The sequence below is a fragment of the Pleurodeles waltl genome, chromosome 3_1 (genome assembly GCF_031143425.1).
Source record: "Pleurodeles waltl isolate 20211129_DDA chromosome 3_1, aPleWal1.hap1.20221129, whole genome shotgun sequence".
Classification (NCBI taxonomy): domain Eukaryota; kingdom Metazoa; phylum Chordata; class Amphibia; order Caudata; family Salamandridae; genus Pleurodeles; species Pleurodeles waltl.
This window is the reverse complement of record NC_090440.1, coordinates 991,094,360-991,116,988: the sequence shown is the minus strand read 5'-3', so window position 1 is coordinate 991,116,988 and position 22,629 is coordinate 991,094,360.

Here is a 22,629-nt window from a genome sequence, read left to right as displayed (position 1 = left end):
CTACCCCTCCCCCCGTCCTTCCCCTCAGGCCAGGGTGTCCAGAACCCAGGCCAGCACCTCAGCCACCAAGTCGCCATCGGCTGTGGTACCTGCAACTAACAGAGGCTAAAAGGGGGAACCCGTTAGCCCAGCCAGTGTGCCACCAACACCTGTAAAGGACAAAAGCATTCTGCCACCTGCCAAGGTGAAGAAGGGGCCAGCATGCAGTAAGGGCAAGGAGCACGAACCACCCAGAAAGGCCTCCTCAAAATCTCCAGCTGCCAGAGCCAAGGTCACACCACCATCTGCCAAGGTGAGAAAGGGGCAAAATACACCAGGCAAGGCACTTCAGCTGTCGGAGGCCGCAGGTGAAGGCCTGGTGGCTACCAGCACAACCGCCAGCCCTGCCACCTGCACCACAGCCAGCACCACCAGCAGCCCCACCGCAAGCACCGCCACCTGCACCGCCACCTGCACCGCCACCTACACTGCCGCTAGCATCACGACTGTCAGCAGCAGCCCCAGTGGGCAGCCGGCTGAGGCTGCAGGAGAAGGGCTGGAGCCTCCCTCCACCACTGCCAGCACCGCCACCTGCACCACGGCCAGCACCGCCGCAGGCCCTGCCGCAGGCCCCGCCGCAAGCACCGCCACCTGCCCCGCTGGCAGGGGGACCACTACCAGCAGCTCCAGTGGGCAGCCATCCGAGGCTGCAGGAGAAGGGCTGGAGCCTCCCACCACAACTGGCAGCACCCCCAACAGCACCGGCACTGCCACCAGTTTGCAGACTTAGCTGCCACAGGATGGAGCCTAGCCCTGCCTCCAAGGACTATCATGCCGCCTGTTCTGTGCACATCTCGTGCCTCAGACACCCAGGTGAGGGAATGTGAACTGCCACACCCCAAGTGTTTCTTCACTGGGCACAATGCCCCCTCTAGAACCAGTGGTGAAAGGCATCCACTCACCCAATTCTTGGCAGGATAAAGCACACTGGGTACAATGCCCCCTCCAGAACCAGTGGAGAAAGGCATCCGCTCGCCCAATCCTTGGCAGGATGAAGCACACTGGGCACAATGCCCCCTCCAGAACCAGTGGAGAAAGGCATCCGCTCGCCCAATCCTTGGCAGGATGAAGCACACTGGGCACAATGCCCCCTCCATAACCAGTGGAGAAAGGCATCCACTTGCCCAATCCTTGGCAGGATGAAGCACACTGGGGTCAATGCCCCCTCCATAACCAGTGGAGAAAGGCATCCACTCACCCAATCCTTAGTAGGATGAAGCACACTGGGCACAAGGTCCCCTCCAGACCAGTGGAGAAGGCACCCACTAGAGAGACTGTGGATTTGCACTCCCAGGACCAAGCAGTGGGCAAACCACCCACTTGAGAGACTTGAGAGACTTGAGAGACTGTGGCTTTGCACGCCCCAGGACCAAGCAGTGGGCAAACCACCCATTAGAGACACTTGTGAGTCTGTGGCTTTGCACTCCCCAGGACCAAGCAGTGGGCAAACCACCCACTAGAGAGACTTGAGAGACTGTGGCTTTGCACTCCCCATGTCCAAGCAGTGTGCAAACCACCAACTAGAGTGACTTGAGAGACTGTGGCTTTGCACTCCCCAGGACATCGCTGTGGGCATGGATCCCCCACGAGGAGCAGTGGCGTTATTCCATCTTCCGGCTGAGGTGCCCCACCCTTCCCCGTCCCCCTGAGGTGCCTGTGTGTTTACAACCTGATGCCCCTGCAGTGTTCTTTCCGTATTGTGGCAGGAGTCAAGTGTGGGCTTGGCCCATGATTTTTGACCCAGTGGCCCATGGACATTTTGCATGAACAATGTATGGCCTTATGTACATATTGTATATTATTGTAAATACTCTTTCTCAAATTGTTACGTATATTTGCCTATTTCTAAAATATCAATGATTTAACTTAATTCCTTTTGCCCTTGTGTACTTCCAGGGTGTTACGGGGTGTAAATGTAATGTTGATGCATGTGTTTGTGTGTATGGTGTTGGCGGTGAGGGTGGGGGTGTTGCGTGTTGTGTGTGTGTGTGTGTGCCACTCTCTTTTTCCTCCCCCCCCATGTGCTAAGTGCAGCACTCACCGGTGTTCGTCGCCGCCGCCTTTCGTATTCCTGGTAGATGAGGAGGTAGACCAGCATGGGCAGGACCTAGGGCTCGGGCTCCATGAGTCCTGGTTCTTCGTTGAGTGTCGAGAGGTGAGTGGTTTCTCTTCCAAGTCTTGTTTCCGCCGTGCTTTTGATGGTGTTGGTACTGCCACGGAAAAGCTGGCAGATAGGCGGGTTGTGATGTGGTGGGTGGTACATTGTCCTCCGCCTGGCTGTTGGCGGTGACCGCCGCAGTGTTTGTTGCTACCGCCACGGCGGTCGGAGCGTTAAAGTGGCTGGCTGTGTTGGCGGTTTCCGCTGTGGTCGTGATCCCATTTTTTTAACCGCCGGCCTGGTGGCGGTATTACCGCCACTTTAACACCGACCGCCAGGGTTGTAACGAGGGCCTTAATCTGCAGACTAAATTTCAGAGATTGTAGCTACTAGGCTCCAAGGAAGATACTTCTGCAAATGCACAAAAACGTACCTATGACATAAAATACAAACATTGTTTGCCATTAGGGCTCACAGGTAACTGTATGCTGCCTCTTCTGACCAAAAGCTATCCCTATTCTCATTAACAAAAATCTTTGTTTTGCAATATGAAAAACTATAGACTTTCTACTGAGTGGACCTAATGTTTTTGATATGCTTTGTGATTGAGCATACCTTTATACAGACACAGGACCAACATCAGACACTTAACTATTTACCTTTCAAACCATCTGGCTGATATCCAGAGATCTTAACCACTATGCTATAAGTAACATTCTATTGAGCTGCCTGAAAACATAGGTATGACATACAATGCAAACATTTAACTCATTGGCTTCACAGGTGACTGCCTGCTGCCACCCTGTACCTGCAAATATATAGTTGCATTGTAAAACTATTGACTTTTCACCTATTAGAGCAGAGGTCTCCAAACTTTTTAATGCCGCGCCCCCCCAGTTGAAAAATAAAAATCATTGGGCCCCCCTCAGAATTTTTCACAATTATTTTTTAAATATGGCAATGTTTAAATATGCCTAAACCTATTTAAACATTGCAGTTAAGTACTGTTACCTTTTTTAAACTGCAATAACATGCTTCTGCTTAAAAAAAAAGCCTGTTATCTGTATAATATTTATTTTGGCCAGAGTCTGGGGCCCCCCCTGGGATCACTCGAGGCCCCCCTAGGGGGGCCCGCCCCCCAGTTTGAAGACCTCTGTATTAGAGAGATCTCTGAACCACCTTGCCATTGAACAAACCTCTGTTTTTTTAGTCCTCATATCACCGAGCAAGCAATAGATTCTGGCACAGACCCATTCGAAACCGGCCTCAATCTTCGTGCCAATGGTTGCCACGGTCATGGAGACAAGCTACAAAGGCCCAAAACACACTGGTAAGCAGGTGTAATCATAGGATTTAATATTACATTACTATTTTCCCTTCCCATCTCAAGAAACTATCCCAGATGGTAATGTCTCATCTGTTTACATCACCAATATCCAATTTACAAGTCCAGTGGACTTCCTTTAGCCACATCTCCCTGGAGGGGGGTGTCACCGGGCTGGGACCCATACGGGTGTGTGGGGTGTCAGGAATGAGTGTAGGCAGAGGCTTTGTTAATATGTCTACGACAAAGCTTTAATGTAATGCTCTTTTAACAAGTCCTTGTTCTTTTCTGTGTAACTTTTACTGTCTTTGACTGGGTGTTCTCTCTATCCTCATGCTTATCCGCTCTTCTCTTGTTTACTCCTAAGTGGTTGAAGGTGTGTCACCATTGGTTGCCCTTCAGGACATTGTACCTTGGGGACAAGAAACTAGTGGTCAAGTAAGTGTCTGTAACATCAGGGGTCTTATAAGGGTAGTAAGGTGCTTGTGAGGGTGGAGTCTGGGAGTTGCCAAGTAGTGAGGCTCTCAAGCACATGCAGAGTCGCAGGTCCCCGGGCTATTACAGGAACAGCCTTTTAGCCCACGGCCATAATAGAAACCTGTGATGTTAGTGCTTCTTCCCACATGTGCTTTTCCCAGCATCATCGGAGGCACCCAATCTCAGCCGCACTACCCCTTAGTCTACCCCTCACCCTCCCTAGCTTTAGTTATTCCACCGTCCCCTCAGCCGCGACAGTACCTTTGAAAGCCATGTCCCTCCTGGGACGTGGTGGATGCAGACACCTTCCAGTTGTCTTTCCTGTTCTTCACCTGGCTTCTCCTGGCAGTCCTATAGCGTCTTAACATCCTTTGGTTACGTCTCTTCCTCTGCTGGGCTCCCCCACTCCTTCGTCGTCTTGTTGGGTCCCGCGTCTTCTTTGCCCTCGGTTCCCAGCGTCTTCTGCTCCTCACTGCCGATATCCCACTTTCCCGCTTCAGCTGATTGTTCACTTGCAGTGCTTTCTGGAGCTCTTGACCCTCCTCTTGAACTTAAAATCACCCAGATGTTCTCAGGACGTCTGGGTGATGGTTGTTCCGGCATCCCTGGGGGGGCATCCAAGTGTACCAGGCTTCTCCTGCGGTGCTTTCTTCATCAGAGACTGCAACTGCAATCCTGCAACAGGGGGTACAGGATTAAGCCAGTTCTTACAGATTTCCCTTCTAGCAAGATGCAACAGATAAAACAGGAGGGGTCGCTGTACGACATCTAGGGAATTGTGTGTTGCAATATCTACCCCAAATAGGACAAGTATGGGATTAAGCACAATAGCGAATCCAAGAATCCCTCCCAAAGCCTAGCTAACATCATCTCAAAACTTCAGAAGCAAGGTGCAAGAGAAGATCATATGTTCATCGTTTGCCTCAAAATAGCCATATCCTCTGCATCCTGGAACCTGACTTTTTCTGAATCTTGCAATCTGTGTTGCAGGTCTGGCCATGGCATCCTAGCTACCCTTATTGAAAAAGGAACCTGCAGCTTACTTTCCTCGGCATCCACCAGCATCCAGCACCAAATGGAGACCCCTTTCTTTGTAGTTCGTGTATCCAGTAGCTTACTCTCAATCTCCCAGGGGCCTCCAATTTCTTGCTTCTATCTAGTGTATCATGAAAACAATTGTACATATTTAAACCTTGAAAACCATTCCTTAGTCTTACTCATCAATGTCTCCCAAGGTACCAGACCCTGGACAGTAAGGAGATCCCTCACACTGTAATACCGACATCCCTCAAAGGAAGACTCAAGGTATCTTGTAGGCATTCAGGAGTACCGGGGGAGTTCCAAATATGGGAGAAATCTGAGTAGTATTTGATGCCCAGGACCTTCCTGACTTTATACCAAAACCTGACAGCTGAGTTTAGTACCTTAAGTCTAGCTTTTTTGAAGCATTTAGATTACTGAACTTATACAGCAGGCCATGATTTCCCAGATCTTTAGTCATAGCCGTTAGCAGCGTCCCCACGTTGAAATATCTGGAGTCCCTAACAACATTCTATAGTTCTTAAACTGGAAGGCATCACAGTATTTCCCCATATCAGATAATGCCAGGTCTCCTTCTCCAACCTATGCACCAGTTTCTTCCATGCCAGTCTATTTGACTCAGATGCCCATATGTAAGTTATTTTCCCCTGTAGCTTGACAATTAATGAGTCAGGGTAGGGAAGCAAAACACATTTGAAAAGGTGTGCCAGCTTAGGTAAAATACTCATTTTAATTAGATTGATCTGCCTATATATAGTAAATGGCAGGTTCCTCCATTAATGAGCAACATATCATTTATTTAGCAACCTTCCCTGATTGAGAGCTGGAATTGCCTAAAGGCAGGGTAGACCAATCAATACCTTGATGGCTTCCCTGCTTGCTTGGTAATAGAATGTGGGCAATGACCCTCAACTGCAGAAGGAGCACTTGCCAGTTCTACACCACTCTGTACCCAGTTGGATCCCTCTGTCTATGCTCCCAGACCCAGCGTCTGTACCCTCAGGCTGGACAGGAGCTAGGGGTGAGGCTTTCCTTCCCCTGTCCGTCTTTCTGGGGTTCCATACCCTCCTTTTGGGAGTTGTGCTCCCAGAACTGTCAGGACACTTGTGGCAGCTGTCCTGCTCAGTTCTCCCACCAATCCAGGGGTACTCCCCTGCAACTGGTCTCCCAACCCAGGGTTTGCACCCTTGGGCTGAACCGGGGTCAGAGGCAAGTCCATCTTCCCCCTGACCCCCCCCCCCTCCTTTTAGAGATACTCCCCCTCCACCAGGAGGGATACCCCCAGAAGACAAAATGGTAGGTACGCTTGTGGCAGCTGTCCCTCCCTCCAGGTCAGGGTTAACACCCTGAACCTGACCCTCCAGCCCGGTCTGTAACCTTAGGCTGGACGGGGGTTAGGAGTGAGTTCTTCCTCCCCCTTCTCCTCCATCTGGACTTCGGCACCCTCCTCTGTGGAGTGGTACTGTCAGACACCAGAAATGGTTGGACGCTTGTGTCAGCCACACCCCCCCCCCAAGTTCTCTTGACACTCTTGGGACCCCCCCTTAGTGGATGGTCTACTGGTGAGAAGATTTTCTTCCTGGGGACCCCTCAGGGTACTCTCCAGGCTCTGGGGTTATGCATAGGACATGCTAGACCGTTTCCCACCCCAACTTCTCCTCTTTGTCTGAGAAGGGACATGGGACCCTCCATCCACCCCACTACAAGGGGACCTGTCAGGGCTACTCTGATCCTCCCCTGCCCTCAGGTGGAGGGAACCTAAGCCACTCCCCTTAGGGCCACTCCCAAGTGCCTTTCCAGACCTTCTGGTACTCATCCAGAGGTCTGCCTTCTTTCCAAGTTCCCTGTGGTCAGAGAACTTACATTACAACAGGTTTTGATGTAGTCTTGGAAAATAACAACAGAACATGTGCTCTCTGAGAACCAGATTGTACAGCTCTTCAAAACTGTTTGCTGTACTACTCAACATCCATCCATCTAGTGCTTTGCAACAGTTCTCCACAAACTCCCCCTAAGACTCATGATACGATTTCCTACTGCTCCTGAATCTCAACCTATACTCTTCAGGGGTGCATTCATACCTTGCAATCAGGGCTTTCTTCATGGTGGTCTCTCCTTTTTAGGGACAGTAGGGCATCCCACCCATTATTACGTATATAACCCTTTAGGCCAGTTCCCCAATCTTCTTCTGGGATCCTGTGCAGTGTCATAGCCCTCTCATACTCCTGCAGCCACTGACATATGTCACCCCCCTCCTTGAAGCTAGGCACCAAGTCTGTGGGTATGTGGGTGGTGTTCCTAAGACTAGACGCACAATTGCTGCCACCACTGGACTCCACCTGCAATGCTTGGTAACTCCAGAAGTGTAAAACTATGTTCAAGAGTCAGCTTCCTTTCCTCAAAGGCAAACTTTTCTCTGGCGAAGGCTCTTTCAGCCTCCTCCATCCTCTCCTGAGCTAAGACCTTCTCAGCCTCTAGCCTTCTCTCCTCTACAGCCAGCTGCACCAGCTGCAACTTCAGGTCCCTTTCAGCCTGTCTATCCTTGCGTTCCTCAGGGGACAGGGAATGCAAAGTAACACTGCTTCTGGCACTAGATCCCACAAGGGACTCCCTATCCATAGGGCCTCACTCTCTACTGGCATCCCGGCCTGATCATTTTCTCCTTCCTCCTCAAACTCTTCCTCAGGGCCACAGTCCTCTTGGGGTGTGGATGGGGAACCCTCCCACTCAGAGTCCTCACCACTGTCTGGGTCCTCCTCAGGGTCTCCTTCAGAACCACCTCCCTCCTGGTCCTCTTCCTCAGTTGCCTTCCCCTGGCCCATCTCAAAATAGTACAGGGTTTTCAGAAGGTCCCCATGCCCTGGTAGTCGACTCTCCCTGGAGAAAACCTTTAACCCCTCCTCATTGTAATACAACAGGTGGTCTATATTAAGGATTTACATCATTTTGGTAAGGTAACAACACTGATGTAAGCAACAAGAGTCCTAAATGCAAGAAAATAAAGCAGGAGTAAACAGTAAAATTACCAATCTGAGAGAACAGGAGAATCAGAAAACGCGTAATGGTCCAAGGGAAGAATTTATAGTGCAACACTGAGTCACTGTGGCATCAAACAAACACAAGTCCTAACCTCCCCGCTGATCACCAATGTTAGAAATAGGTTTCTGGTTGGCTAGGGAATTAGAGTGACCACCTGGCATTGAGGTAAATTCTGGACAAGACTGTAAAAAATTCAGGACAAAGGGTCAAAATTCAGGACAGAAATTCAGGACGAACGGTCAAAGTTCAGGATAAAAATTGAAGAACAAACGTCAGTTTTACAGACACACCAACGAGAGGTCATACCCCATTGCGTTACATCAGCGCAGTTGTTTTACTCTTTTTGTTAACATAACACTATTTATTCACTGTGGTCTTTTTTTGATTGCCTCCGGGTATGCTACATTTAGTTGTCACATTAGCTACTTGTTCAGTAGTAAATGAATGCCCGTCAGCACTGTGTCAAGGCCATCACCCCTAGACTAACCTACCCAACCTTTCTTAAAGAGAAAGTAACAACAACATTTGGATTATGTTTCTGAACATTTTAAAACCCCTGGCAAACAGTTTGGGAAACATTAAGGTAATTAACCTTATGCTAGTTTAAACAAATTGAACAGAAACATCTAGCTCACCCCAACCATCCATGTACTTTCAGCCTGAAAAAATGTAAAGAGGCAGGGCAGATAGCGTGGGTGACAGTCTCACACCTAATGTCAGGATGTGAGGTACCCACAACTTGTCTGTAGTCTCACAGCACTAGAGTGTATGTCTGGGACTCTACATTTATCTCAGAACTAGAAGCCCTGACTACCAATCAAAGATAATAAAAGAGGAGGATGAAATCTAGATCAGATCGGAGGTTGTTGCTAAGAACTGGATAAATAAGGAAGAGAAGAACAAGGTTGGACAATTGCTAAAATCAGACAAGATGGGTGCAACAAGACTATCGGAAGGTATTGGGGACCTGGGGAGTCGTCTCTGCAGACTGAAGAGAAACAGAAGAGGCACTGTCAAGTGGTTGAACAAGCAGCACCCACCCACCTTGGCAAACTCTTCTGGTGCAATGGTCCGTTGTTCATGCTTGTGAAGGGTGAGCAGTGGCCAGACACCTTGCAAGTTTGGGCAAGGCAATTGCCCGCTTTGTCCATGTCTTAAAATGGTTTTGAAATTGAGCAAAATCCAAACTAGTGATCTGGGTTATCCCTAAGTGTCAAGTACACATAAAATCTTCAAAATATTTGGGATGTAAATTGCACAAACAAAATGTAACCCTTTTAAAATGTAATCAGTGTTTCTTTACCATATGGCACTGTTTTCTCCTTTATATACAATTAGACCTCAGATTGAACTGGGAACCGGTTACCTTTCCATACCTAGTGATTAATCTCTACCATTCTTCTACTGATTTGCAGGATGGAAATCTCGGCAGAGCGTCATGGTTCCCCCGAGCCCAGTTTGCATTTTGGTCTTCTCTTCTGCTTACTGTAGTGGGCCACGTGGCACTGGTGAAGATGGTGTGCTACCATGATGATAGCATTATTTTTCAATCCTTCCCCTGCTTGCCCTTTTTCTGACATGCCACACATCTGATTTGATTGCTGGGGCACCGTTTGGTAGCTCTTTCCACTCTAAAGCTACCCTTAACTGCGGGAGGATAGGGCCTTCTGGACTTAGAACGCTATTATTCAACTGCACAGGTCCAATGGGTGGATCGCTGGCTTTCTGCACGCCCTCCTGCATGAGATGGGGTTTGTCCATAAAAACATTTAAGGAGGGCTTACTGCACTGCTCATTGTTTCTTACTGACCATTCTACGAATCACCATCCGGGGTTATCAGGGACAGCTTTCTCTTGCCTTGCTATAAACTCACTGACACAAAGAGACCCTGTGCTCCTGCACCACCTTTGCTAAGCCTTCCCTCTGGCACAGGACGGCTGTGCTCAGAGCAACTCCATTAGTGGCATGCTGCATGTGTCTTAAAATTGGGGGATTTATTTCTGGACGGCGAGCTCCTAAATTTCCAAACGCTTGTGACAGACTACCATCTTCACCCTTACTTACACCCATCTTAAACAATCATAAAATGCCCTATTTCATGTCTGCCACCTAGCACTAACTCTACATGAAGTGTGCCAGCAGCTCCACACCATAGGGACTGGTGGCAAACTGATAGAATGAGTGTACAGACCTTTCCTGCAACATTGAGACCACTCCAGGTCTTCTCGTCATACTACCAGGGTGATTGATGTGGCCAAACCTCTGCAACATACGGACTGGACTTAAATACTGGACTTTCCCCACAAAGTACCCACGGCTGTCTCTTTAAGTACATTCATAGAGCTTCCTTGGGAATGCATTCTGCCTGTTGCTTGCCATTGACTTTGTCATTTGTAAGTCACATCTTGTTGCTTTCAACTTGCTGGCTTTATTTGTTGTAGGCTATGCAGCTTGAGTTTGTCCCTTCCCTTGCCCAAACCTTATTTATAGTATCCTTCTGAATGCTCCCTTTCCGTAAACAGCCCTGTAAATCTTGTTCTTATCTAATCACATTTGCTGTGCATTCAAAGAACAAGGCAAATGTTGGGCTCTGTCTTCGGTGGGAACTTAGGCCCTCATTATGAACTTGGCGGTTCAGACCGCCATGCCGGCAGCGGCGGAAAAGACCGCCACCGGCATGGCGGTCTGAACCGCCATATTATTGACACAGGGAGGGCCGCCCGCGGCTACTGCCGACAGGCAGCCTGACGATGCACCACTCCACACCACTGCACCCTACTCTGCATCACTCCACTTTATACCAATCTGTGCCACTGCTTTCTGGGACACTGCACTCTTTTACACTCTTCTTCACTCTATGCCACTGCACTCTATGCTACTTCAAACTATGCCTCTCTACTCTACTCTGTACCACTCTACTCTATGCCAATGCACCTCACGCCTCTCTACACCACTGTGCTCTGTACCTCTGCACGCCATACCACTCCAGTCTAGACAACACCAATTTAGTCCACAGAACTCCACTCTATGCCACTCTGCAACACTGCACTCTATGCTAGTGCAATTAACTCTGTAACATTCAACTCTATGCCCCTGCCCTCTACATCAATACACTTTATGTCACTCTAATCTACTCAATGTCATGGCACTCTAGACCACTTTACTCTATCCCATCACATTCTATGCCACTCTATGCAACTCCACTCTACCCTGCACCTCTACACTCAACACCACTTCAATCTACTTTACGCCACTGCACTCTGCGCCACTGCATTCTATGCTACTGCATTCTACCCTACACCTCTCCACTCTATGCCACTGTACTCTACTCTGAAACTATCTATTCTACGCCACGGCACTCTACGCCATTCTGCCCCACTACACTCTAAACCACTGCATTCTACTTTAAAGCACTCCATGCCAATGCACTCTAAACACCTACACTAAATGCCACTGCACTCTGACATTCTACTTTCCAACACTGCACTGGTGTCCCTATACTCTACACCACTCTACTCTGTACTACTGCATTCTGTACCAAATACACTCTATTCCACTCTAATCTGCATAACTACACTCTATGTCACTGCACTTTACAGCACTATAGACTCTGCTCTGCGCTACACTACTCCACTTTGCACCACTCTACGCCACTGCACTCTATGCCACTCAAGTCTACTTTGCACTCTATGCTACTGCACCACTCTGCACTACTGCTACTACTCTGCCACTCTATTGTATACCACTCAACTCCACTGCACTCTATGCCACTTTACTCTGCCCCATGCCACTCTATGCCTCTGCAGTTGACGCCAATGCACTCTAAAGATCTGCACTGTACGCCACTGCCCTTTACTCTGCACCACTGTACTCTACCCCACTGCTCTCTGTACCATTCTACGCCACTGTACACCACTGCACTGACACTCTACTCTGCAACATTGCACTCTCCGCCACTGTACTCTACACCACTCTACTCTGTACTACTGCATTCTATGCCACTGCACTCTATACCACTGCACTCTATAGCACTATACTCTACTCTGCACTGCACCACTCTACATCACTCCACTCTGCATCAGTCTATGCCACTGCACTCTATGCCACGTGAGTCTACTCTGCACTCTATGCCACTGCACCACTCTGCACTACTGCACTCTCTGCCACTCTATTGTATACCACTCTACGCCACTGCACTCTATGCCACTCTACTCTGCTCCATGCCACTCTATGCCACTGCACTCAACGCCAATGCACTCTAAAGAGCTGCACCTTACGCCACTGTCCTTTACTCTGCACCACCGTACTCTACTCACTGCTCTCTGTATCATTCTATGCCACTGTACACCACTGCACTGGCACTCTACTCTGCAACATTGCACTCTCCACCACTCTACTCTGTACTACTGCATTCAAAGCCACTGCACTCTATGCCACTGCACTCTACAGCACTATACTCTACTCTGCACTGCACCACTCTACATCACTCCACTCTGCATCAGTCTACGCCACTGCACTCTATGCCACGTGAGTCCACTCTGCACTCTATGCCACTGCACCACTCTGCACTACTGCACTCTCTGCCACTCTATTGTATGCCACTCTACTCCACAGCACTATATGCCACTCTACTCTGCCCCATGCCACTCTATGCCACTGCACTCTACACCAGTGCATGCTAAACTGCACTGCACGCCACTACCCTCTACTCTGCAACACTGTACTCTACGCTACTGCTGTCTGTGCTACTTTACACCACTGCTCGGACACTCTACTCTGCAACACTGCACTCTCGGCCACTGTACTCTAAACCACTCTACTCTGTACTACTTCATTCTACACCACTGTACTCTACACCACTCTACTCTGTACTACTTCATTCTATGCCACTGCATTCTACAGCACTATAGTCTACTTTGCACTGCACCACTCTACACCAGTCTACACCACTGCCCTCTATGCCACGCGAGTCTACTCTGCACTCTATGCCACTGCACTCTATGCCACTGCACCACTCTGCACTACTTCACTCTCTGCCACTCTATTATATGCCACTCTACTCCACTGCACTCTATGCCACTGTATGCCACTGAACTCTATGCCAATACACTCTAAACTGCACTCTACGCCATTGCCCTCTACTCTGCAGCACTGTACTCTACGCCACTGCTCTCTGTGCTACTCTACACCACTGTCCGGACACTCTACTCTGCAACACTGCACTCTCGGCCACTGTACTCTACAACACTCTACTCTGCAGTACTTAATTCTATGTCACTGCACTCTATGCCACTGCATTCTGCATCACTCCACTCTACGCCACTTTACTCTACAGCAATATACTCTACTCTGCACTGCACCACTCTACACTACTCCAACCTGCAGCACCACTCTACGCCACTGCACTCTATGCCATGCAATTCTACTCTGCACTCTGCCACTGCACCACTCTACACCACTGCACTCTCTGCCACTCTAGTGTACGCCACTCTGCTTGACTGCATTATGCCACTCTACTCTGTCCCACACCACTCCATGCCACTACACTCTAAACCACTGTACTCTAAACCACTGCACTCTACGCCAATGCACTTTAAACAACTGAACTGTATCCCACTGCACTCTACTCTGCACCACTGTGCTCTACGCCACTACTCCTATGCCACTCTACTCCACTCTACACCACTATGCCACTAACTTTTAGCCATGCTGAACAGCTGCCACTCTGGTGTATAACATGGCTAAAACACATTGGCAAAGCCAATAACTCTTGCGTAGGCGAGACCTATTGCTTTGCCAATGCTTGTTAGTATTATGAGGTACCAAGGTCCCTGAAAGGACTATAAATGTGTAAGTCCTTATTTTAAACATGCATTACACACATCATAATATAAGCTGCTACAAAATGCACAAATACATTTCGGTTAAATAAATAAAAAGTCCTTCTAAAATACAGATTTGAATAATATACAGTTTATACCTAGTACTAAGATTTTTGATAACAGTCCAATAAAACCACACACTCCACAGCTCACCTTGGAACTCCCTTACAGTACCTCTCTATAAGAAACTATCTTTGCCATCAGAAAGCTTCAAGTGACTCCTTTGATTAAAGTCAATGCAGGTTTCCAAGCCCCTTTGCAATTGCAGATTCACCAGTTGCGCACATTTGCATTTCTTTAGGGAAGGGGACACCCTGGCAAGAAGGCCTTTTCTTATCTGTCTGCCCCTCCCTCCCTCAGAGCACAGGAGACTCCCTGCCTTCAGATCCAGCTGGGGAAACTGATCTGTCCTAATTACATTCTGTCCTTTTGGTGAAAGGCTAAAATTACAGACAAATGCCGTCCGTTAAGCCTTTCATCAGAGACAACGGACGGCATGGCGAAAATACGGGCAGTCCGTGAAAATTACGGACATGTGAGCACCCTATAGGGAATGCACCTAAGCAAGCAAAACCCACCACTCTAGCCAGGGCAAGTGAGCTACACACCAAGGATAATCTGTGCTCAACCCTTGGTATTTTTGCACAGAGCAGTCAGGCTTATCCCCAGAGTGCAAATGTAAAGCATTTGAGCAACACACTCACCACAGTGACACAATAAATACACTACAAATGAGACTCCACGAAGTGTGTATATAGAAAAAATAGGTTCCGTATATTGTCAATCTATACTAAAAACGACCATGTCACAAATCATAATTACTGTGTATAATTCAAGTCACATGACATACATTAGGGCATGACATGGCATGGAAAACACTTGTACCACCAAGCATGAACACATGAGGCATGTTAATTGGTCTCACAACGTAACTACTAAAGTAATGCTCACTATTCTGGGCTCTAACAGACCCTAAGTGACATACATTGGTAATATGCTAGGTGCAAACCACATGAATCCTCCAATTTATTACACACTAACCGAGATGTCCTCACCAGAATATTGTCACACAGATTTCACTGGTGTCGTAATATCTGCATGTCAACTAGGTGTTATACAGTACTTCAATGCACACACTAAAGCTGATTGTATTCATGAGGGAAAACCAAGAAGATTGTGTGGCGCGGGAGCCAGATTGGGCGATTTCCCGCACAAATGGGCGATATTTTTCCCATTTGTGTGGGAAAAAAACCCAATTGCGGGAGCCTAATTGTTGGGCTATTATTAGCCCTGTGTGCGCAAAATTTTTGCGGGGCGGCGCCGCCGGACATGCACTGCCCCAGGCCCCGCCCCGTAAGATAGAAATGAAGGTGTCAGGTGACATCCTCCCGTGACCCCATGGATCCTCTCTGAGCGTGCCTGTGCGGCAGCGTGGGCTGCTGCTGCTCTGTGCGACTGCACGGCGGCCGCGCGCACCGCACACAACGCAGCTGCGCGCACGGCACACAACGCAGCCGCGGGCTCGCGGCGGGCCGCGCAGCCCGTCATGCATGTGACGGTGTGAGAATCAGCTCATCATAATGGGGCAGAAGGCCGTCAATCTAGTAGCGCGAAAGCGCTACCAATTGACGGCCCTGCCAAAAATTATTGGCCTGCCCCCGCGGCATTATTTAAAATGCCTGCGTGGGTGGGCGCTGCGTGCCAGCCGAGGAGCGAGCGAGTCAGTCAGTGTGTGGCGCACTGTTTACTCACTGGCTGCACTGCGCACGTGGTGGTGGTGTTTGGTGTGTGTGGCTCTTCTCTTTTTGGGCCCTGCCGCAAGCCTCAGCCTGCACAGGTGTGGTGGTGGTGCACCCTCTATCCCCCCCGGAAAAGTCTCTTTTGTTGTGCGCTTCAGCCTTGGACCCTGAATTAAAGCCAGCGCCCAGCCCCAGAGTGCGAGATTGGGGCCCGGTAGAGGGGAGACACCACCCTGGCTCCTTCCTGTTGTGTAGGTGCTACCTACGGCCCCTACCTTCACTGACGTGCGGCCGGTTGGTGCGCAGCTGCGGAAGACAAGGTAAGAGTCCTTCAATTTGTGCCTTTGTGACTTGTTGTGAGTAGATGTATTCCTTATTTTTAATATTCAGGGGCTAATTTTGGATTGAGAGTGCATAGGATCTAAAGCATGGCAGGATTGAATAAGAATGAGTGGCATAGCCAGTGCTTAATTTGTAAATAAAAACGTGCCGGTGTCCAAAAGCTCTCCTATTAAACACGCAGCTGCTGCAATTAGATGTGCAAACCCGGAATACTAGGGCAGCGTAATCCTAAAGCCATGTTGGGCCTCTTTAGTCCATTTTAAGCCATTTCCCCTCACTCCTGCAGCTTTCTGCTCTCTCCCTTTCTGGTGCTCTTTTTCATTTTTGCATTCCTCTGTCTTTCCCTATGTGTCTTTTGCTCGCAGTAAATGCTTGAGGCAGGAAAAAAGAGTGCCGTCCCTCAAAAATAAGTGCTGGTGTTCTGCACCGGAAACAACAAGCACAAATTAAGCACTGGGTGGAATCACATGAAGGTTGGTGATGACAAAGAGTTATTGTTTTCGACTCCTTATGCAAGGGGGTTACCAGATGAGTTGTGCAGTGTGTGCTTTGCAGGGCAGTTAAATAAAAATAAATCATTCAGTTTGGGTAATACTTAAACCATTTTATCTGAAATCTTTTTGCACGTTTGGTAGCAGTCTATCTTATACTGCCAGTAATGCAAGTTTAACCTAATGACTTACATTTGAACAACACACAATTCTCCATTGCAGCAGTGAAGATTTAATTATGTGGCTATTTGGTTACACACAGACCTTTCAGTGCATTAACTAATAGAGGTTTCATAATATACAGTGATTAACTTAACTTTTTTATTTTTTATTTTAAGGCATGAGTTATGTATGTGGCTACCTGAAAGAGAATATATATAATTTTTTTTAGCCACACGTTTAACCCCGCCTCATTGCATGCAGCATCACTGTTCCCATACTTTTTTTTAATGCACTTTGAGCTGTGTGCTCAGCTGATTTATTCATTTATTTCACTCCAGGTGCAGGCAGTGCAAGCACAAATGTGGTCTCATTGGCTGAGCTAAGCGAAATGAGGGTACATGGTCAGTGCTCAGCCTCACTGCATGGTTCTGTTCGTGATCTTAGTGCCTAAATTATTGACATCACTTGTAGTCATGCTCTGCTCAGCGTAGCCATTGCTTGCATTTGACACAAAACACTAGCCTTTACCAATAATTTAAGTTCAAGTTCATGGAGTTTGGGTCACTGTGTTCTGTCCTCTGGTAGCAATTTGCAGAAGGGTATCTATCGCCTCACACAAACAGCCTTTTTCACCTCACACAAAGATGTATTTTTCTGAAGGGCCCTGTTGACCTCCACTTTCCAGGGTAGAGGTAGCCTGCTAAAACAAGTGTAGGGGTAGTGCCTGAGTACGTCTGAAGGAGGCAGGAAATGAGTGAAATGTTGGTCTGCTGCCCATTTAATGAAAAGTCCAGAAAGTAGAACAGTAGTAGAGCAGACTGCAGATACACACTGGGAATGCTAGATGACTACTTGCATTTCACCTATATCTACCGTGTGCATATGAAAGGCAGTGAAAAGAACAAAGGTTGTGCTTTGAATCCATTTGGGGGGGTGTTGATTATCATAGGTTATTGACAGAGCTAATGTAGCAAATGTTATCTTTGCATGTTGGGGCTGACATTATATTGGGATTAACAGGACTTGAACTGTAAAATGCAAAGGGAAAACAGGATTGGGTCTGCTTTCCACAAACTTGAGTTCGGCATGAAAAGTTGAGTAAGTATGAGGGGTAGTCCATTAAGATATATTACTTTTTGCTGTTATCGGTGAGTTGTTGCTTTATTATAAAACCAGTTTGAAAGCTAGAGCATACCTCTTACTTAACCTTGAATAAGAGGGAGTTGCCATGCTTTGGCTCATTCTCCATTTCAAAACATGATAAATCCAAAGAGTCAATTGTCTGCCCTGAAACAAATCACTTGCCCCAGCGCAGAGTCAACACCACTAGGAAGGGGCTACTGCCCTTGCTTTCTGTTTGCAAACAAAGGAAAATGATCTGCCTGCTACAAAGGGCTCCAATGGCAAAACTGGTGTCAAAAGGACTGCTGTGAAGTAAATGAAAGCGATGTTCAGCCAAAAGCTGTGAATCCTCGAAAGGATCGAACCGTATGTGATTGAATGAATCATTCGCAGTTTCACTTTACCAGCCATGTTTACTTACCAGTGCATGCCTTGTACTCTGAAACAAGCATCTTGCAGCCTAGGAAGTGGCTACCGCCCTTGCTTTCTGTCTGCAACCAAAGGAAAATGATCTGCCTGCTACAAAGGGCTCCAATGCCAAAACTGGTTTCAAAAGTACTGCTGTGAAGTTGATGCAAGCGATGTTCAGCCAAAAGCTGTGAATCCTCGAAAGGATCAAACCGTATGTGATTGAATGAACCATTCGCAGTTTCACTTTACCAGCCATGTTTACTTCCCGGTGCATGCCTCTACTCTGAAACAAGCATCTTGCAGTCTAGGAAGTGGCTACTGACCTTGCTTTCTGTCTGCAACCAAAGGGAAATGATCTGCCTGCTACAAAGGGCTCCAATGCCAAAACTGGTGTCAAAAGGACTGCTGTGAACTTGATTAAAGCGATCTTCATCTTTCTGTCTCCAAACAAAAGAAAATAAAGTAGCTGCTACAGGCTTCAATGTCAAAAGGTTTGTAAAAGAAAGACTGAAGTGCACATAATCAAAGATTTACGTCTCTCACCAAGTCCAGATTTACTACTTGTTCCAATTTGCTGCTCATCATAAGAAGTGAGTGACCATTTTTCCATGTTTATTTCCATTTTTAGTGTGTAATGCAATGAATAATCTAGGCACTGTGAGTTTCACATATTTGCTTACATTAGAAATTTGATTTACGCTTTAAAATGTTTGCTTCAGCCTACGATTGCATTAGTTCCGTGTTAAACGTTTAGGCTACTTTCTGGGCTGGGACCGTTTCATTTGGGCTTACTTTGGGCTGGTCGTTCAACAGCTTTGGGCTATAGAAGGCTTTTAAAATCTGGCAACACTGCCCGCACACCTCCTAGGGTAAATATGGTAAATTTTATGTGGTTCTATGGTGGCGATCTCCCCGTCTCTCTCTGTGCCCGCCACCAAGTGCCTGACTCGGCAAGGAATGTCCCCTTGGCCCTACCTGATGTAAAGAGGGAGGGGTGCACCCCCCCCCATGAGAGTGTTGCAAGGAGACTCTGCTTGGTCCCCCCACCGTGTGTAGAGTCATCAAAAGAAAAGGCAGCTGCCCGCAAATATGTGGCGCAGCTGCTGCTGCCCAAGATCTCGGGCAGCCCATCCCCATCTCGGGCACTCCATGTGCGGGTTAGGCAGGAGGCAAGATACTGGCAGCTGGCCCGGGGGCGTGGGGCTGCTCTGCAAACGAGTCAGCTGTGGCGTTTTTCCCACATCCAAGAGGAGGCTCGTGGCTCAGGTTCGCACTGGCTATGCAGCGCAAGTCCTCTCCAAGACATACTGATTCCGATGGGCGGCAGTGAGAAGTTGGGTTCGCCAGGAGCGGGTGCAGGGATAGTGAGCCTGCCGGCTTAAAGGTCATGCTAATTTCCCCATGGAACCTCTCTTGAAGACAACGCACAACACTTACAGGCCCTGCACACACTAATCGTGGACACCTCAAAAGGACTTTACAGTGCTCTACACGCGCTGGATAAAACGTTTGGGGAAGAAGTTAAAAAAAAATGGAGCTCTAACCAGGTGCTAGCTGTTAGCCAGTGGACAACAAAGTACTCCTGAGGCCCCTATGAATGCAGATAACAGGAGCAGCAACTAGTGTTCACCACATGCTGGGCTCTTGGGAGAACATTTGGAGGGACGGATGCAGATTGCAGTGGCCAGGCAGACCAGCTCAGTAAGGCCAATGATTCTAATGATGATCTATCCCAGTCCCACAGGTCCTGGTGTAACCAAAGTCAGTGGAGCCAGCTGGCAGCAGGACAACAAGCAGAAAAGCAATCCAGTGAGTCCTTTGGACCACCCAGAAAGAAGCAGGCAACAGCAGAAGAGCAGTCCAGATGAGTCCTTTGGTGTAGTGCAGTAGGCCTGAAGGAGGTTCATTCCCAATTCCAAAAGTACTCTAAAAATCATGGCGTCAGAGCCCCTGTACTTATACTAAAAATTTCTTTGTTCAGGGGTGACTTCAAAGAAACCCTTTCAAAGAAACCACAATCCCTCTTCCAACCCAGCCCTGTCTACAGACATCAGTAGCGAGTAATCAGCAGATGGTGTAAGGGCAAGGCACATCCTATTGACATGTAAGAGGTGAACGACCCTCCCTCTTCTCAGCCCAGGATGACTATCATTATGCAGATGCCTCTTCTGCCACACCCAGCCCCTCCTGTGTTGTGGCTGCCTGGAAAGTATGCACCAAGTGGAGCTGTCGCTATGCCCTAGACATGGATTGGAGTCAGGCTGCAAAACTCTAGAATTATAATCACAGAGAAATGGTCACTTCTAAAAGTAGCATTTCTAAAATGTAATGTAAAATCCAACTACACCAGTAAGCAGCATTTCTCACTACTATTCCAAACATACAAACATGCCCACGCTACTCCTCTCAGATCAGAACTCACCACTTAAACATATATATGGGAAGTCCCAATGCTATCCTGTGAAAGGAGCAGCCCTCACAGTAGTGAAAAACAAAATAGGCAGTTTGTCACTACTAGGACATGTAAGTAAATGTCTTACCTTTTACATACACAGCACCCTTCCCATAGGGCTATCTAGGGCCTACCTTAGGGGTGATTGAGGTGTAGTAAAAAGGGAGTTTAGGCCTTCGCAAAGTAGTTTGAATTGTCAAGTCAATGTGGCGGTAAACTTCACAAGCAGGTAATGCAGTGGCAGGCCTGAGACAAGTTTGAAAGGCTACTTCTGTGGGTGGTCAATCAGCAATGCAGGGCCACTAGTAGCATTTCAATTACAGGACCTGGGGATTTGGTATACCGCTTTACAAAGGACTTACAGGTAAATTAAATATGCCAAACAGTTGTAAGTCAATAAATCCAAGTTTTAGAGGAGAGAGCACATGCACTTTAGCACTGATTAGAAGTGGTTAAGTGCCCAGAGTCCTAAAGCCAACAAAAACAGGATCAGAAAACTAGGAGGAGAAAGGCAATACGTTTGGGGATAACCCTGCAGAAAGGGCCATTTTCAGCATAAATTCCCAGATATCTAAATTCTGACCTCATACCCCACTACTGGACAGGTATATGCCAACTAATAATATCTGATTTACCTTTATTGATGGAATATCTGGAGAAGGACACAAACTCCTCTGCTAATTCCTTCACTTTGGGAACTGTCCTATCTGGGTCTGCCGTACAGTCAATCAGATTGTTGGCATATAGGGCTATCTTAGTGCTAAACCCCTGCAAAGCAAATGGAATTACTTGCTGATCTGCCCTAAGCATTTGAGCAAGTGGCTCTATTTAGATATTGAAAAGGAGAGGAGAAACTTAGTACCTCTGTAGATATTAAAACTACTAGTCAACGTCCCATTGAGCAGAATTTGGGCTGATAGAGCTCCATACAGTCTTTGCAAGGTGGAGATAAAATTTGGACTAAACTTCAACACCTTTAGGATCTCCCACAAATACTTCCAGCGGACTCTGTCAAAGGCTTTGGCTGCATCCCATGTGAATACAGCTAAAAGAGCGGGGTAAGCAGCTGTTGTGCGAACTCATAGATCTGCCGTTTGGAGATACAACCCTTCTGGTCTGGCTGTATTAATTGGAAAGTGAGAAGGCCCAGCCTACTTGCAAAAATACTGGTAAGCACATCGTAATCGGCATTTAATAATGAAAGTGGCCGAAATGAATTTGCCTTCTCAGGATCCTTAGCCGGCTTCAGTATTAACACCAAGGTGGCTTCCTTCCTAGATTCAGGAATCTGACTCCCCTCCAACTGAATAACATTGAATACCTTTTCCCATATTGGAATAATCAAATCCTCTGAGGAAATAGCATCTGTGCCCACTATCTTCCCATTTTTTGCTCGTTTCAGATGCTCTGGAATTTCTGTTTCAGTGATCCTAGCCACCAAGATACTCTTCCCCTGGTCCATGAGCTCTGAAAGTTCCCTATCTCTCAGCCATCCCCTAACCTTCTCTTAATCTGGCTTAACTGCCCCTTTATAAGGAGAAGAGAATAAGACGAGTAAATGGTCCTCCATTTCATCCACCCTTTCAGTGACTTCTCCTGGGGGGGCACTACCAATTCTTTAATAATATTTTTGGCACTCTCCACTCTCGCTTTCCATGCTAGTAGTGTCCCACTTCTCTCTCAGAGTTCACCTGCCATTTTTCTCTACACTTCCCTTTGAGCTTGATTTTATAACGTATCCCTGCTTCTTCCAATCTCAAGAAGGTTTGCCCCCACTCTACCCTCAAGGTCTGTACTTGTAGGAGTGTCTCCAAATGGAGAAGTGGCCATACTTCTTACTATGATCCGTATACCCTCTCTGCTGTTCCCATTCTATGTCGCCACACATCTACGAGACCCAAATCCTGTAACATACTTTTCAAGGCCTGCCTGATCTTTGGGGTATTAATGCAATCTCTCCTAATAGAGCAATAGAGATTATTAGTGATTAAAATCCCCTCCCAGGACTA